Consider the following 18,406-nt stretch of genomic DNA (forward strand, 5'->3'; position numbering starts at 1 on the left):
TCGCCTATAACTGGCCTTTGCAGCAAGGAGCACATAAAAGGGCAATGCACGCAATACCAAACCAAAGAAATTCCCAGCTCAACTCACTGACCAGCCTGCAACCAACCCATTTATCCTGTCTTATGCCGCGTACACACGGTCGGAATTTCCAACAAGAAAAGTTCGATGTGAGCTTTTGGTTTGAAATCCTGACCGTGTGTAGGCTCCATCTGACTTTTTCTGTCGGAATTTCCGACAAGAAAAATTTGAGAGCTGGTTCTCAAATTTTCCGACTGGAAAAGTTCTTGTCGGAAATTCCAATCGTCTGTATGCAATTCTGACGCGCAAAAAAAAAAAAAAACACGCATGCTCGGAATCATTGAACTTAATTTTCTCAGCTCGTTGTAGTGTTATGTGCAAACAGCATGTACATCGCTGACAGCGGTTTCAGCAGGTAGTAAAGGAAATTGTTTGGGTCAGCTTATCCATAAAAAAAAAAATAATCATAAAAAAGGAAGTCAACATGGCTTTGGGCTTTACAATACCACATTTTTCTGTGCTCTTTCCTGCAGTTTAAGTTGGAAGGGTCTCTTTAACCACTTGGTTTCCAGCCCATAGTCAAAATACGTCCTGTGTTTAAAGATGGATATCTCAGTAACGGCAGCAGCTGCTGCCACAACTGAGGTATCCATCTTTAGTGCCGACGGTCCTGTACACGATAACGGTGGTCTCCGCGGCGGATTCGCCGCAAGATCGCCGTTATCGGTGGCGGGAGAGGGGGCCCGCCGCTGTCCCGCGCCCTCCGCCGCTTACCAGAGCCGTCGGTAGCGGCGGAGGAAATCGGGACCGTTCGGCAGCTGAGCGGGGTTACGAGTGAAGGAAAAATCTCCTTCACCCGTCCCCATAGCTCTGCTGGGCGGAAGTGACGTCAAAACGTCAGTCCCGCCCAGCGTCTTAAAGCAACATTTTTTTTTTTTTGTCATTTGAAAAAATGACATTTCCATTTTTTTTTTTTTTTCTTGCATTTTTGTCTAAATATGAGATCTGAGGTCTTTTTGACCCCAGATCTCATATTTAAGAGGACCTGTCATGCTTTTTTCTATTACAAGGGATGTTTACATTCCTTATAATAGGAATAAAAGTGATCAAATTTTTTTTTTTTTTTTCAGTGTAAAAAGTAATTAAATAAAAATAAATAAGAAACAAACCAAAAAATTTTTTAAAGCGACCCGTCCCGACGAGCTCGCGCGCAGAAGCGAACGCTTACGCGAGTAGCGCCCGCATATGAAAACGGTGTTCAAATCACACAAGTGAGGTATCGCCGCGATCGTTAGAGCGAGAGCAATAATTATAGCCCTAGGCCTACTCTGTAGCTCAAAAAATGCAACCTGTAGAATTTTTTAAACGTCGCCTATCGAGATTTTTAAGGGTGAAAGTTTGACGCCATGCCACAAGCGCAATTTTTAAGCATGACATGTTGGGTATCATTTTACTCGGCGTAACATTATCTTTCACAATATATAAAAAAATTGGGAAAAATGTATTGTCTTATTTTTTAATTCAAAAAAGTGTTTTTTTTCCAAAAAAAGTGCGCTTGTAAGACCGCTGCGCAAATACGGTGTGACAAAAAGTATTGCAATGACTGCCATTTTATTCTCTAGGGTGTTAGAAAAAAAAATATATATATATAATGTTTGGGGGTTTTAAGTAATATTCTAGCAAAAAAAACTGTTTTAGTCTCGTAAACACTGAATCTGAAAAACAGGCTCAGTAACAAAGTGGTTTTTAAACAAACTTTCTTATGTGGAGAAACTCTATAACATGATTGCTTGCTATGGGAAACAGAGCTACTTTCATCCCCCTGTGCTGTGTATGGGGACTCCACGTGCAGATTGCTGGTGGGGCTCTGTGGTTTGTCTGTTTAGATAGGTAGAGTATAGGATAGGGATGAACAGCGTGCAAATGAATTCTTTCCGTTGCCGGGGATGAAAAGGCTTGGCCTCAGAATAGGGGGGTGTTTGTTTCCCACCACTTTTCTACATCAAAGAACTATTATCCTAATGGGCAGGGAGAGTATTCAGGGGAACAGGATAAATGTTCTTATACAGTAGGAAAAATAACAGAAGCCAGGTCTAATCTCAGCTCACAGCCTCCTGTCTGTGAAAAAAACAGTCTCTTTTTGTATCTGTGTTTTCCAGCTACATTTAGAAGTGGAAAGTATGTACTATAGTTACATGGCATTAATAATGAAATATTGTTTGTGTGTCTGACACATGTTAGTTGTTTACACAGTGACACAAAATGTATTTGCTTCTTAGGGTAGGTAAAGCCTTTTCTTATAACAGGAGTGACTCGCTTTTAACGCTTTCTGACCACTCTGGCTTCATTCCGAGAATACTTCCCTTTTTTTTGTTTTTTTTTGGCCAAGCCTGCAGTTGTGTCTGTCCACCCCTCATCTCTGTTGCAGATTAGAAATGCAGAAGTTTAGATATTTATGTTGGTGTCTTGAACGGAACATGCTGCAACTTGTAAAGTCACCAGACAAATCACGCTTGCATACTTTTAAAGACTGATTTTCGGTGGGTATGTGAAGAGTACTGAACAGTTTACTATACATGCTTTTATGTTTGTGATTGGTGTGTACGTTGGCGTATGATTAGTAGCATCCTCCTCGGTCACTACTGTTTATCCTGGGCTGTACTATGTTAGGAAAGCGGTTTCTAAATCTTTAGACTCTGAGAGTGCAAAACTTCCTGCCCACTTCTTGTGAAGGTTGCTATTCAGCAAACATGTGGAAACTTGAGATCTACTGTACTTCCCTTTTTATGCTTTATGTAGCAAGCCTTGGTCTAGTTTAACCAGTTTCAGCTCCCTTCTTAACCTCGGTTGGCAGGTGGAATCGAATGTCGGAACTGGGTTTTTAGTTGGTTACTACAGAGACGTGAGTTACCTTTTTATTTTTTTTCAACTGAATGTGTTCATTTTTTTTACTACTGTCAAAACGGCACATTTTACTTTTTTATTTATTTATATACCAGTAACTATGGAATAATACTTGAATGTTTCAATTTTACCACTTGCAACCAACAGGTATGTTTATGTCAGGTAACTGCTGTACTAAAAATAGACCTAAAAGTGTCAGAGGAAGACCCCTTTCCCCTCCCCCAGCAAAGTAGTGTAGAAGTCTGCTACATAGGCAGGGATTGTTTTTAATTTCTTATATACCCTCTTCTCTATTTTGGTCTATTTTTTTTTCTTGGAACCCACTCAGTAGAGGAATTTTGAGTGTGCCCACACCACCACAGCTCCTTAGCCTGTCAACTGCATGCTACAGATGAGTGTAAACATTTTGGTTGTAGCATTAGGCAAAGCAACACCCATGTTATTCCTTGGATGGTGCACCACAGTGGGCCCTCAGAGTTGTCCAGGAAAGCAAAGCTATTATGTCACAAATGTATGATGTAATGCTGAATATTGATACAATGTTCCTGCCTGCTTATTCTTATGGATTGTAGAGGTTGCAGGCAGCGCATCGCCTGCTCCTTTTATATCATATTTCATGTACTTGGGGCTCTGTTTAAAGCGGGAGTTCACCCAATTATGTTTTTTTTTTATCTTTTCCCCTTAGATGGATGCTCGTTTTGTCTAGGGGAATCGACTAGTTGTTTTAAAATATGATCCGTACTTACCGTTTTCGAGATGCATCTCCTCCGTCGCTTCCGGGTATGGGTCTTCGGGAGCGGGCGTTCCTTCTTGATTGACAGTCTTCCGAGAGGCTTCCGACGGTCGCATCCATCGCGTCACTAGTAGCCGAAAGAAGCCGAATGTCGGTGCGGCTCTATACTGCGCCTGCGCACCGACGTTCGGCTTCTTTCGGAAAATCGTGACGCGATGGATGCGACCGTCGGAAGCCTCTCGGAAGACTGTCAATCAAAATAGGAACGCCCAGTCCCGCAGCCCATACCTGGAAGCGGCGGAGAAGATGCATCTCGTAAACGGTAAGTACGGATCATATTTTAAAACAACTAGCCGATCCCCTAGAGAAAACGAGCATCCATCTAGGGGGGAAAAAGTGTCATGTGCGGGTGAACCTCCGCTTTAAGAAGCTGTTCATGAGCAGTCTGATTTACACCTTAAAGCGTCGTTCCAACCACAATTAGCATTTTTTAAATGTATGTCCTTTCATCCTGCGTTTTTATAATATAAATCCGGTCACTTACTATTTTACAATCCGCCGCCGCTCCGCATAGTTATTCAAAAAAGAGAGGGCCAGATCCACAAAGAAGTTACGTCGGCGTATCTATTGATACGCCGCATAACTTCTAGGATGCCCCGTTGTATCTTTGTTTTGCATCCACAAAACAAGATACGCCTGAATGTGGGCTAGATCCGACTGACGTACGTCTTAGTACGCCGTTGGATCTTGGGTGCATATTTACGCTGGCCGCTAGGTGGCGCTTCTGTTGATTTCCGCGTAGAGTATGCAAATTAGCTAGATACGCCGATTCTCAGAACGTACGTCCGGCAAATTTTTCTTTACGTAAGGCTTTTTTCGGCAGAATGTTACCCCTGGGTCTATGAGGCGTACGCAATGTTAAGTATGGACGTCGGACCAGCGTCAAATTTTCCGTCGTGTACGTCGTTTGCGTAAAACGTTCGCGAATAGGGCTTTGCGTAAATTCCGTTCACGTCGAAAGCATTAACTATTTGCGACGTGATTTCGAGCATGCGCACTGGGATACCCTCACGGACGGCGCATGCGCCATTCAAAAAAAACGTCATTTACGTGGGGTCAAGTTGAATTAACATAAAACACGCCCACATCTTTGTCATTTGAATTCCGCGCCCTTACGCCGACACATTTACGCTACGCCGCCGTAACTTTAGACGCAAGTGCTTTGTGAATACAGCACTTGCCTCTCAAAGTAGCGGCGGCGTATCGTAACTACGATACGCTACGCCTGCTTAAAATTACGCCGATCTACGTGGATCTGGCCCATAGTTTATAAAACTATGTCCACACCGTTATCATTTTGCTTGTGGGCATTGTGAAGCCCACAAGCACTTACTGGAAGTCGTGGATGGTGAGTGATAATTGGGTAGCGCACTGCATCCTGGGAAATGATGACACACATTTACCAGGAGCATTAGAGGGAGATGATGTCAGAATCCTAGGTGATTCCAAAGGCCGATTTCGTGGGACCGCATAGCAACAGGCATTTCCAGATGAGTAAAATATATATTTTTTTAGGTCTAATGCGCAGAATAATGAAAAAAAATTTGGGATGGAAACTCCACTTTAACCAGTGGATTAACACCGTGGCAGTTTGTTTTATAAAATCCAGAATGCTTTGTAAACAAAACCATGCAAGGTCCCAATCGCACCTTGGCATTCCAGGAATGCCCGCAGAAATGTGCCTTTCTGCGTGTGTGGACACGCGCATCGCACTTGCATTGGGATTAATTCCTAATGGAACCCAAACGTCGTGTGAAAAAAGTTGTGCATGTGTCTATGGTGCCTGAAAGTGTTATGTAACTTATGTTTATTTGTAAAATAAGTATTTTATACAAATATTTCAAAGTTTCTAAACCAGTGATCTCCAAACTCTGGCCCTTTGCTCGCTTTTATTCAGTCCTTGTGGCATTATCTCCCCCCCCCCCCCCCCATTGCTGCTGACATAGTTTCTGTCACTAACAGCAATGATGGGCCGCTATTCCTCCCCTTGGCAGCAATGATGGGGCGCTATTCCTCCCCTTGGCAGCAATGATGGGGCGCTATTCCTTCCCTTGGCAGCAATGATGTGGCGCTATTCCTCCCCTTGGCAGCAATGATGGGGCGCTATTCCTCCCCTTGGCAGCAATGATGGGGCGCTATTCCTCCCCTTGGCAGCAATGATGGGACGCTATTCCTCCCCTTGGCAGCAATGATGGGGCGCTATTCCTCCCCTTGGCAGCAATGATGGGGCGCTATTCCTCCCCTTGGCAGCAATGATGGGGCGCTATTCCTCCCCTTGGCAGCAATGATGGGGCGCTATTCCTCCCCTTGGCAGCAATGATGGGGCACTATTCCTCCCCTTGGCAGCAATGATGGGGCGCTATTCCTCCCCTTGGCAGCAATGATGGGGCGCTATTCCTCCCCTTGGCAGCAATGATGGGGCGCTATTCCTCTTTGTTTACTCCCACTGACAGCAGGACATTTTCTTCTCCCACTGGCCACAGTGCGCCCCCCCCCTAAAGTTTGAAGGATTGTAAACTGGCTCTTTGTTTTAAAAGGTTTGAGACCCCTGTTGTAAATCATGCAAAATAAAAAAAATTCTAATGAAAAGTGCTCTTTTACCTTTGGAAATCTATACTATGATAGTAAAGTGTACGGTGCCATTACAGACCCTGGCTTTTGAAAATGCTTGCTACTTGTCATATAGAAGCAGTGACTTCAGTACTTGTGAGTCACTGATTTGTAACAAGTATATGCATCAGGAGTTCTGATCTTGCTTTCACAAATGCTATTTCTTTAACATACAATACAAGACGGAGGGCCTTCCTAACAGATGGGTTTAATGCAGGGGCGGACTGACCATTAAGTCACTCGGGCACTGCCCAAGGGCCCCATGCCACTAGGGGGCCCCATTAGGGTTGCCAGGCTCAGTAAAACCAGGGACAGTATTTTTTTTTTACATTTGTCCCTGATATGTCCGAAACCAACATGCTTTTGATGTGAAAATCCTGAGATTTTAGCTGCCCCGCCTCTGCACTGCCTCCTGGTGTGGTGGCCATCTGTAAGCCCAGGGGCCCCATAATCTTCTATTGCCCGGGGGCCCCATGAGTTGTCAGTCCGCCCCTGGTTTAATGCTACATGTTCAGATGATTGGACACTGGCAAAGCCACACAAAGCTTTATACCAGGGGTGCCCAACCTTTTGAAAAACGAGGGCCACTTAAGCGACTTGGTGACCGGTCGCAGACCACAATGAGCGGAGCATGGATGGTATGTCCGTGTCTGCTCTGCATGCAGAGCGGACACTGACACGGCCCACTTTTACTTTTTAGCAGATCGTATTGGAGGTAGGACACAAGTCCGTTTATGTCTGCCACTACTTAGAGGTGAATGGAGGGTACAATTGTGCGGACTGTCGGACTGACTGTGTGAAAGGGGCCCAAGGCTGCTTTCTCACTGATGCGCTGCGGTTTACCCGCACTGCGGGTGCAACGCAGTGTACCTTTTTGGCTTTCCTGCACTTTGCAATAGACTTCTATTATATTCTGCAGGTTTGGTGCACTTTCAGAAAGCTCACAAACTCGCAGGTAATAACAGAAGTCTATGGCTCAGCGCAGGTAACCCACAGGTGAACTGCTCTGCACCTGCAGATCAGTTTTAAAGCAGCCCAGTAACCACTGCAGAAAATATATGCAATTGCCTATATATGCACTGTGATTTTAGTAATAAACGGACCTTTAACCACTTCAATACCCGCCCATTGTCATTTGACGTCCACAGATGGGATCTCCCATCCTGGGTGGACGTCAAATGACGTCCTGGTCTTTGCGGGTGGATATCTGAATGATGCCTGCAGCTAGAGGCATCATCCAGATATCCTTTTGTTCTGCCGGCGATTCTGCGCAGCATAAGAACGATCATAGCGGCGGTTCCGCCGCTTGATCGTTCTTACAGGCGGCGGGAGGGGACATCCCCCCCTCCCGCCGCCATCCGGTGCTTCTCCGGGCTCTCCCGTGCCATCGGGGGCCCGGAGAAAGAATCGTCCGGCGCTCGCAGGAAGCATAGAGATGACTGGTGACCAGATGGTCACCAGTCATCTCTATGACCGTCGGAGGACCCGGGCGCGATGTGATGACGTCACGCCTGGGTCCCCGTAAGTAAACAAAGCCGCGATTGCGGCTAGTAAGCAACAGTATTCATGAGATCAGTGAATTTTTTTTCACCGATCTCATGGTTTCCAGCCTGGAGGAGAGATGCAGGGTCTTATTGACCCCGCATCTCTCCATAAAGAGGACCTGTCACACACATTTCCTATTACAAGGGATGTTTACATTCCTTGTAATAGGAATAAAAGTAAAAAAAAAAAAAATTAGAAAAGAAGTGTAAAAAAAGAAAAAAATAAGGCCCCTGTCCCCGGTAGCTCGCGCGCAGTAGCGAACGCACACGTAAGTCCCGCCAACATATGTGAACGCCGTTTAAACCACATATGTGAGGTATCGCTGCGTGCGTTAGAGTGCCAGCAACAAATCTAGAACTAGATCTACTCTTTAAATCTAAACTGGTAACCTGTAAAAAAAAATTAAAGCGTTGCCTATGGAGATTTTTAAGTACCGAAGTTTGGCGCCATTCCATGAGTATGCACAATTTTAAAGCGTGACATGTTCGGTATCTATTTACTCGGTGTAACATAATCTTTCACATTATACAAAAAAATTGGGCTAACTTTTCTGTTTTGTTATTTTTTTAATTCATGAAACAATTTTTTTCCAAAAAAAGGGCGTTTGAAAAATTATTGCGCAAATACCGTGCAAGATAAAACGTTGCAATGACCGTCGTTTTATTCCCTAGGGTGTCTGCTAAAAAAACATATATAATATTTGGGGGTTCTGCGTAATTTTCTAGCAAAATAATAATGATATTTACATGTAGGAGAGAAGTGCCAGAATAGGCCCGGTAATGAGGTGTGTATAAAAGCCCGGTATTGAAGTGGTTAATAACCGTGTTCTGTTCTATTCCATCCCAGAGCAGGAGGTTGCGGGTCACATGAGGGCTCCGAGGGCCACTGGTTGGGCACCCCTGCTTTATACCTTGTATAACCTCTTCCACCAGGTAGGCCTAAGCTTTTTGCTAGTGTCCCTTAGCTGATAGACTTTTCTCTGTGTAGAGAGACTAGTGAAATGAATATAGAAACATTAAGGCAGCATTCATACCTGAGTGATTTTCAGCTCATAAAACGCATGGAAAAACTCCTAACAAGCAAAATCCCTTTCATTTTAATGGCACCTGTTCAAGTCTGAGCGGCTTGTCACCTGAAGCAACACGCCTGAAAAACGCCTTAAGCTCAAAAAAAGAACATGAGCTTCTTTGGGACAGATTACACATGTTTTTCTGCTTTTTACATTGGGGACCTGTACAAAATATAAAACGTGGTAAAAACACGCAACTTTGAAACGCTCAGGTGTGACTGCAGCCTTAACGAAAACAAGTAGAGCAAGATGTATTTTACCTGCACCCAGCCACTGGGTGTTCGGTGGGTTGGTCACAAGGTGTTGCAGTAAAAAAACTTTTCAGACCACCTGTTTTTAAATGCAAATCTCTTACAGTACAGTGCTAAATTAATTGGTTATTTATTATTGTTTTCCAGCCTTGCAGTTGAACTTTGTAACATTTAAGATGCTGGAATATACCTCCTGACCTGATATCTCACTTCTTAATTATGAACTCTCTTCCATCCCTTTGATAAGATATAAGCAGATTATGGCTTGAAGCGTAATTTTATAACGGCAGCCAATTGTACAAGGCTAGAGCAGCCAGTTGTACATGGCTAGCCTGAAACAGCTGTATTACTAAACCAGTGTTTCTCAACTCCAGTCCTCAAGACGCCCCAACAGGTCATGTTTTCAGGATTTCCCTCAATGTCTGTGGTAATTGCTAAGGCAGTGAAACTGATCAAATCCCCTGTGCAAAATAATGGAAAGCCTTAAAACGTGACCTATTGGGGCGCCTTGAGCACTGGAATTGATAAACGCTGTACTAAACCCAAGATAATGTTCATGCCCTTGCAAAAAAATAACTGCAAACCTTAGTGAAATAAACAAAATAAAACAAATACATTAAAACTCAATTAAATCAAACAGACGGCAGCATCTAAATTAATCCGAGTAGGATGTGTAATAAGCTGCAACCAAACAATAATTAAAAGTTTGCAATCCTTGTGCTTGAAATAAGTTAATTACATAAGAGACATAATAAAAGTGCATTAAACATATGATGAACTCGTCCTAAGTTAATATATCTGTGCAAAAAAAACATATAAATTGTAGTTGCAGAGAAACGCGTTGGGAGGAGCCCTCGTGTGATGTTATGCCTCAAGTCGGCCTGACCGCTTGGACCCTGCTGGTTGTTTGTAACACATGCTTTGTAATTCCTTAAAATTGTAAGTGTGATTTTATAATTGTAATAAAATTGGTACTACTGCATGTAAGATCATGGTGTATATGCCTGCTATGCAGTAATACATCTAATGATCTCCTTGTGGGAACAGAGCAGCTGGTAAGGAGCTCATTTATGTGGTGATTCCCTTTGGGCACGCCTTATCGATCCTTCACAGCAAAGGAAGAGAAACTATTGATGTTTAGAAAATCTGAGCACCTTCTTGCACTTTATATATTTTTTTAAACCATTTTTTGCAAAGTGTTTACACAATTTATATAGACTTTATTTGCACAGATATGTTAATTTAGGATGAGTTCATGTTTAATGCACTTTTTATCAGGGCTGTGGAGTCGGAGTCGGGGGAAATTTTGGGTACCTGGAGTCGGAAAACAATGCACCGACTCCGACTCCTACTAAATTTAGATTGGAATAAAAAAAAAAAAGCAAGTTTAAATGTCCCAATTCACAAAAAGTTATAATTAATGACTTCTCTACTGTAAGAATAAAGACCAATGCATGCAGTGCCTCATGTAACCGCAAAACGAACACGTTAAGTGACCGTGAAGAAGCATGCTTTTCATGTGCTTCACTATATGGCACGCAACGCACAATTAGGAGCTGCAATACTTATACTTTCCATAGTGTTGTGTTCTGCTTTTACAGGGAACGCAGCGTCCATGTGTAACCTAGCCTCTCACTGCTAAGGGATTAAATAAATATGTTTTTTGCAGGACTAGAGAGTGAGACACTTGTATAAGTGAAGGGAATGGAGGGCCAATAGTTCAAGACTGAAGCTGTAAACCATTGGAAAAACTGCTGTCATTTAGCTAAGGCTATAAAAACTTGTAAACTCCGATTGTTGGCTTAAACTTTAAACATGACTATGGGATTCTCCTAGGAAAATCATGTTTTAGAATAAATGCCCCTTCCTGGATCCTCCCACTGCCCTATCTTCAGCAGCAGATAAGCACAAAAAGGAGAAAGCAGCAGCCCAACTACCTCTCTAAGATTATTTTCAGCCCTAAAAATAATAAAGTCTGACTTAAGAGCCTCTATGAAAGAGGATCTGGCAGAGGCAATTCTCTTCCTTAGAACTCTACATTCAATTGATTTGCATTTGCTAAGCCTATAACTACATTTCAAGATTAATATAAACCATTTCTAGGTTTTACAGATTTTGTTTTTGGTTCATTATAGATGAGCTTTGTTTTTGTTCTAAAACAACCAAATAATGTGGTTTCTATTTTTGAACTGGTAAAGATCCTGTTCCTGATGTTTATGCCTGCTGCTACTATCCAGCCACTTGATTGATTGATTAATAAAAAAAAATTAATAAAGCTTTGTTTTCATTGTGTTTGTCTTTTGCTTAAACTGTGCAATACAGTAGACTGTTGGCTTCCCAGCCAGCAGTCCTGTGGTAGGTTGCGTTTCTTTCCCTCAAGGAATGTATAAAATACATTCGCATATTAATACAGAGGAGTCGGAGTCAGGGAGTCGGAGTCGGAAGTACATAAAACTGAGGAGTCGGAACATTTATCTACCGACTCCACAGCCCTGCTTTTTATTGTGTCACTTATGTGATTTAATAACGTATACCTAGCACAAGGATAGAAAACGTTTAATTATGTTTTGGTTGAAGCTTGAAACATCTGTATGCTGGTTTTAAATAAATGGCTCTAAAAGGCTTACTGCCTTGGCAAGCATAGGATTGGGTTTTAAAGCTGAAATTTACAGTAGGTAGGGTGTCGGAGAACACTTTGCATTCATTGAGAGAATGCAATTATTCATGTACCTTACCTGACCGATCCCCATGAAATCGAAATATCACCTTTTTGCCCTTGTCTTCTAGGTCCTGTGTGGAACGGCTGTCCTTGAGATTGTGTTCTCACCGCCCCCCCACCACACTACCTTGTCAAGTCAGAGAACACTTTGCATTCATTGAGAGAATGAAAAGTGTTCTCTGAATGGTGCCTGTGCTGAGCGAGCGACTCCAGTGTTCACTATGCAGCAGAGCACAGAAGCCAGCTGCATGCATTGTAGTAGCGGTGCCTACTACAGTAGTTTCCAGATTCCATAGGGATTGGCCAGGTATGGCGCATGCATATTTTCCTTGGTCCAAGCTGGACAATGTAACTATGCAAAACTATCCATCCATACCTAGAATTCAGGTTTAAAAAAGACCTGGCATGAAAAAATATGGCAGCTGCTGTCTTCAGAACTTCATTGTCTGATTGTCCTGCTGATCATCAATGACAAGTGCTTTGAGTTGCTGATCTGGAACTATTATGCATATTGGAAGCTTTGATTTAACTTGATGCATGCGTATCTGGGTCACAGAAAGTATTAGAGTGCATCTAAAAACCAAAGACAATATGTAATATTGAGCGCATCGAGGCCCTCGGGTAAAGACTGCACTCTCAATAAGCATTTTAATATATAAATAAAAATAAATATTATATTGTAGCTTACCAGTACACATATGTGATGGCCACAATAATTTTTAATTTTATAGGCACTGTACTGTATAGAGGAACCGTGATTATCATCCCAGACCGTGCCCCTAATTTGGATTCCAAACACCCCCTCTTGTCCATTACAATGGGAGGTCTTCTGTAGTCCACAGAAGGTAACTGGGCCACCTGATAACTTTGAGATTTTAGTTCAGTACAGAGGGAAGTGTAAGGACACTTTTTAATTCTGGTAAAAGTGTACTTGCAAAAAACAATCTTAGCCAGAAAAAATTAAATAAAAAATTCAACCACCACATATAAAGTGGTTCTAAAGGCTGAAGATTTTTTACCTTCATAAATTCTATGCATGAAGGTAAAAATCCTCCCCTATCCCCAATCCTTACCTGAGCCCCCTCTGATCCAGTAATGTTGACGATAGCCTTAGCTATCCCGGGACTTTACCTCCTTGTTGGCCCCCACTGCTGTCAATCATAATCCGTGAGCTAATGAGGAGAAAATGGGGGGAGGATAGGAGTGAGTCGCTGCTTTGTGTCTTATAGACACATAGCACAGCAGACTGGGAGCAAGCACGCAACGGTGCGCCTAGGCCAAGCGTCTTTCTGGGGGGGGGGCGAGTGTTGGCAGGGGACCTGAAAACGGGCATCCGACTTGGAGACGACTTCCATTGAAATCAATGGGTACAAGTCGGATTGAAGTAGTACAGGAACCTTTTTTTCAACTCGGAGCGACTGCAGTAGTGTGCATTAAGACGGCTCCATTCACTTACATTGATTTCTTCATGCAGCACGACTTGAGGTAACTAGGGGCGACTTGGGGTAACTTGAAGTCAGATCCAAAGTCGGACCTGTGTGAATGGGAACTAAAGGGGTTGTAAAGGTTTGTTTTTTATTTTCTAAATGGGTTCATTTAAGCTAGTGCATTGTTGGTTCACTTACCTTTTCCTTCGATTTCCCTTCTAAATGTTTTTTTTGTCTGAATTTCTCACTTCCTGTTTCTCCTCAGTAAGCTTGCCCCCATCACCTGAGTCGTTCTGGATGGGGGTTAGTCAGCCAGAACAGCTTACTGAGGAGGAACAGGAAGTGATAAATTCAGACAAAGAAAACAAAGAAAAAAAAACATTTAGAAGGGAAATGGAAGGAAAAGGTAAGTGAACCAACAATGCACTAGCTTAAAGGAAACTATTTTGAAAATAAAAAACGAACCTTTATGACCCCTTTAATACCACTTTAAGTACTGGTAAGCTGCAATACCACACATTTTTGTTCTTGGGTTTAGATATTTAAATTAATGAGGCTAGAGACAATCAGACAGGTAGTGTTTTTTTTAGAAGAACGAGTTCTCCAGTGTTGGCCCCATATTTCTTTGCTGCAGGTTTCCTTTAAGAACACAGAATGATCTTTTTACTGCATGATCATAAATCTTGCATGAGTCGGAAGGCAATATTGTGGGTGCCTCACAATTGTTAGGTAGTGGTACATGGTAATTTGAAAATTCATTGTAACTTTATTGAATTCTGCAGCAACTACAAAGTTTAGCATAAAAATAACCTGTCATCAGGCTATACAGCGGCAAAGCATTAGGTGTACAAATGTACCTCCTTTATACAGGCCCTCCATGTTAGTCATTAAAGCAGCCGACTGATTCATGACCGGTTGCTGATTCCTTTTATAGAAAGTAACAACTTTGACAGTGTAATGCAGCATCCTTGTGAGTTATAAGGGAGTTGTGCTGGGTGAAAATATAAGAAACTCTTAAAGCGGTAGTAAATCACCACACTTACCTGCACATGGAGCCCGCCATGGCTCCCCAGCCCTTCCGTCTTTACTCGGTCTTCCTTCTAGGTTCGCCGGCTCTGGCTGTATGAATGGCCGGGGCCGCAAAGGCGCCGCGGTGCTCTGCATTTCATGGCACACTGCACACTGTATACCCTAAATGTAGGGCATCACTGTACATACATGGATGACGTCATCAGCTATTGCCCATGTGAATATCTCTTAAAGCAGGGGTGGCAAACCTTTTGACCTTCCTGGGCTGCATTGGAAGGAGAAGAATTGTTTTGGGCCCCATAGAAAAAACACTAACAAGGGCCCATTCACACTTTGAATATTTTGAATCACAGATGGCCTCTATTGCAGTGCAATTTGGAATTGTGGGTAGAATTATGACATTTCCAAATTGCACGCGAGGCAAAATGCACCACACATGTTTTTTTTGCCATCCGTGTCTAACTGGGGAGATTTCACCCTCACTTCTTGTCCTATAGCCAAAACGGGGAGCGAGAAAATCCCTCCAAGGTGTTTTCATTGAAAGTATTCTGTTCTTTCCCTGTTCCTGTGATCAACCAAAATGTTCTTTTTTTTTTTTTTTTTTACTTTTCATTCTCAGTCATAACAGTAAACGGGACAATTAAAGAGGATAAATGTCCCTAACGGGCATAGAAAGCAATGAAGTCATAATAGCATTTTTTTTATATATGTGTGTGTGTGTTTTTTTTTACTTGACCTAGAAACCTAGTGAAAAGGGAATCTCCAGCTGTTGCCAATTTTTCTTTAATGTCCTGTTTTAGCCCTAAACGTATGATATAAAATCTAGAAAAACAGTGTACATTTCTTTTTAATCTTAGTGCTGTGAAACAGAGGAACTTGACTGTATTTCTCACTCTAAAAAGCTCTTTGTTAAATGTTTCAATTTAGGATTCTGAAGTTCTGTAACTGACACAGAAGGCTGTAGAATTTGATATGTATGGAAACTGGGCATGCATTGGCCATTTCAGAGACTAATAATGTAGCTTTGTCAAAGGTTTGGAAAAAAAGCAAAGGAACATTCTAGCCGTGTGGAGTAAAAATTCTGTCAAAGCCTTTCCTTCTTTTCCATACGCTTATAAAATGTAATTTTTAAAAGTATTTAAAATTGTTCTCCACTCGGAGAAACAAAAAAATAATAATTTATAAGACAGTAGCTACAAATACTGTAGCGGCTAACTTATAATAACAGGACACTGTCCAGGGATACAGAGCCATCCTCACCCAGGCTAGTTCTTGACTAGTCTTCATGTTCCCTGCACTGGTTTCTTAAAGCAGAGCTCCACCCAAAAATGGAACCCCCCCCCCCCCCAGGTATTTGCACCCACTTCCAGGCATAGACTCCCCCCGCTGTCTCCCGGGAAACACACTGTTCCCAAGAGAGAGCAGGGACCAGTGAGGATGGGCCGCGCCACTCGCGCGAACCAGGCAGTGAAGCCGCGACGCTTCACTTCCTGTTTCCCTCACAGAGGATGCCAGCGGGGGCAGCCGAGAGACGAGCGATTGCTCAGCCATGGCTGCCGACATCGTGGGCGCGCTGGATAGGTAAGTGTCCATTTTTTTTAAGTTAGCAGCTGCAGTATTTGTAGCTGCTGGCTTTTTAAAAAAAAAATAATAAATTTGGGTGGACCTCTGCTTTAACTGTGGGAAGCTGGCTTCACAGCCAGCTGTCCACTGCGAATGTGCAAGCTGCTGCACTTTATGAATGATTCTGCAGTCTTCTGGGACCTGTAACGTTTCCTAGAAGACTGGAGAGAGGGGGGTGGAGAACTTCCAAAGGAGGAGATAACTGTGAAACGTAGGTACCGCTCATCTTTACCCCCCCAAGAAAAATGGCGGGGGAGGGGGACTTAAAGCTGAATGTCCCCTTTTGGGTGAAGCTCCGCTTTAAATCAACTTTTAATAAGATCTTTCAGTTGTGTTGGAAATGTAGTGTATATAGACCATAAAAGTTTTTTTTAAAGATTTTGGACTTTTCTGAAACAGAAAATATGTTTATATTGTGCAGTTATATTTTGGTCATTCAAAATCTCTCTTTCATTATGCACGGCTGTTGCAGGTGGAATGCCAGTCTTGGAACTGGTCTGCGTGTTGGGGTGGGGTGGGTCATAGTCCTTTTGTTGCCAGGGATTTTCATCTGTGTGACGTCAAAGACCTAAAACCTTCTTCTCCTGCAATAAGCTGAGTTTTTTTTAAAGTTCTGTCACTTTCTCTATATATTCCTACGTAGAATAAATTACAAGACAAGCAATATAGGTAGAGGAAAGTCTCCCAACGGGAGAGATTATCTTGGTTGAACCTTGCTCATTCTACTCTGTGGAAAAAATCGTCTGTATAGAGTAGAGTTCTGTTTAAGGCAAACAGATTTTGACAAAAAAATAAGCAGGCTTCTACAGTAAACTGTCCTTCAAGATGCAGACAAAAGAAAAGGCGATAAAAGAGCTGAACACCTTGCTTAAAATGCATGTCTTCTTTTTTATTTTTTTATATATTTTTATTGAGTTCATTCATCTCCTTGCCTAAACCCAAAAATGTCTCCAAAATAGAATTGTGACCAGGCTATGGATATTTAGATTCTTGCATATCGGTAACGAGCAGTAAGTGAACTTTTATGGGGAAATAACCCCATGCTTCTCTCCCACTCCTTTACCTGCTCACATTTGTCTCTTGGTGGCGCCTTTTCTAGAGATGGAAACTGGTGAACCAATACTGCAATCTGTGCTTGCGCTGACTGGCCTTCCTGTCGTGATGTCCTCTCAAAACTGCAGTCTTCTGGAGCCTGAAAAGACCTTGCCACTGGACAACCAATAGGAATTGTCCATATCACCCAGGCAATGACAAAATCATCAGCAAGAGGGTCCTTCCATGCTGCAGTCTAGAAGATAGAGGCCTTCAAACTTGATGCTTTACATGACCACGAACTAGACAATAAGTAGGGTTTTTAGGTTGGTATTCTCTAATAAAGATTATTAGAGAAAAAGAAAATGATGCCTGGAGATCAACTTTAAAGCAAGCCCTCGCTGACCTCTTTAGCGTCAAACACTTTGGAGCAATTTATTCTCAAGGCGTTGCAGTGAAGTCTTTCGAGTGGGGACTATGTATTCTATTTCCTTTTTGTATACCTGCTCTGTGTGTGGATTAGAGTTTATTAGCTTGTTAGGCTTTCAGGGCATATAGACCATGTCTTTGCAAGGGGGCCCATCAGAATTAACTCCCCTTGACTGCATCCTTACCTCTGACATGTGACCATATACAATCCTAACCATTGGCCCATAGACCCAAGTGCTGTCATGTTATTATACCCAGAATTACCAAGTGTTGGCTAGGTGAGTATCGGTGGGGGAGTAGGCTTTTGAAAAGATAATATCACTTTGCCTTAGAACAGTGTTCCCCAACCCCCGGTCCGCGGCCCACTACTGGGCCGCGGCACTTCTGCAGCCGGGCCACGAGCAGGCGGCATGAGAGAGCCCCACATGCGGACCGTGGCACTCTGCCATTCGGACCGCAAGGAGACTTTTCTTCCTCCTGCGTCGCTCATAGAGCCGACAGCGGGAGGCGGAACAATTCTGGGTGGAGGGCGGAGCTGCCCGAGGTTATCAAACAGGCGATTGGCTGCTAGGACTGTCCTTCATCCTAGCAGCCAATCACCTGTTTGTTACCTCGGCCCTCCATCCAGAACTGTCCCGCCTCCCTCCCTGCAACGTTTCTCCTCATGCTGTGCCTCCCTCCGATCTGTCCCTAAGTGTGGGGGATGGAACCGAGGACAGTAATGTGTGGGGGATGGAACCGAGGACAGTAATGTGTGGGGGACGGAACCGAGGACTGTAATGTGTGGGGGACGGAACCGAGGACTGTAATGTGTGGGGGACGGAACCGAGGACTGTAATGTGTGGGGGACGGAACCGAGGACTGTAATGTGGGGTTATGATATAAATAGGGGCAGATGACAGTACTGTTAATGGGGGAGCCCAGAGTATGACAACACTACCAGTGACAGGGTGAGTG

At 43.1% G+C, this 18,406-nt stretch overlaps 1 protein-coding gene across 4 annotated transcripts in view; it reads left to right on the forward strand.

Moving 5' to 3' along the window:
- Nucleotides 1–18,406, forward strand: part of PRKCD (protein kinase C delta) — a 140,019-nt gene that overhangs the window by 19,528 nt on the left and 102,085 nt on the right. Inside the window, exon 1 of one of the 4 annotated variants that reach the window (XM_040359454.1) lies at nucleotides 2,720–2,920. The exons of 2 other annotated variants lie outside the window; for them this stretch is intronic. The gene's annotated coding sequence lies outside the window, so the exon portion shown is untranslated. Of the gene's footprint in view, nucleotides 1–2,719; nucleotides 2,921–8,732; nucleotides 8,803–18,406 lie in introns of those variants that run through there. One more of the 4 variants, XM_040359456.1, reaches the window with a different exon arrangement.

This window comes from Rana temporaria, chromosome 7 (assembly GCF_905171775.1).
Source record: "Rana temporaria chromosome 7, aRanTem1.1, whole genome shotgun sequence".
NCBI classification, from domain to species: Eukaryota; Metazoa; Chordata; class Amphibia; order Anura; family Ranidae; genus Rana; species Rana temporaria.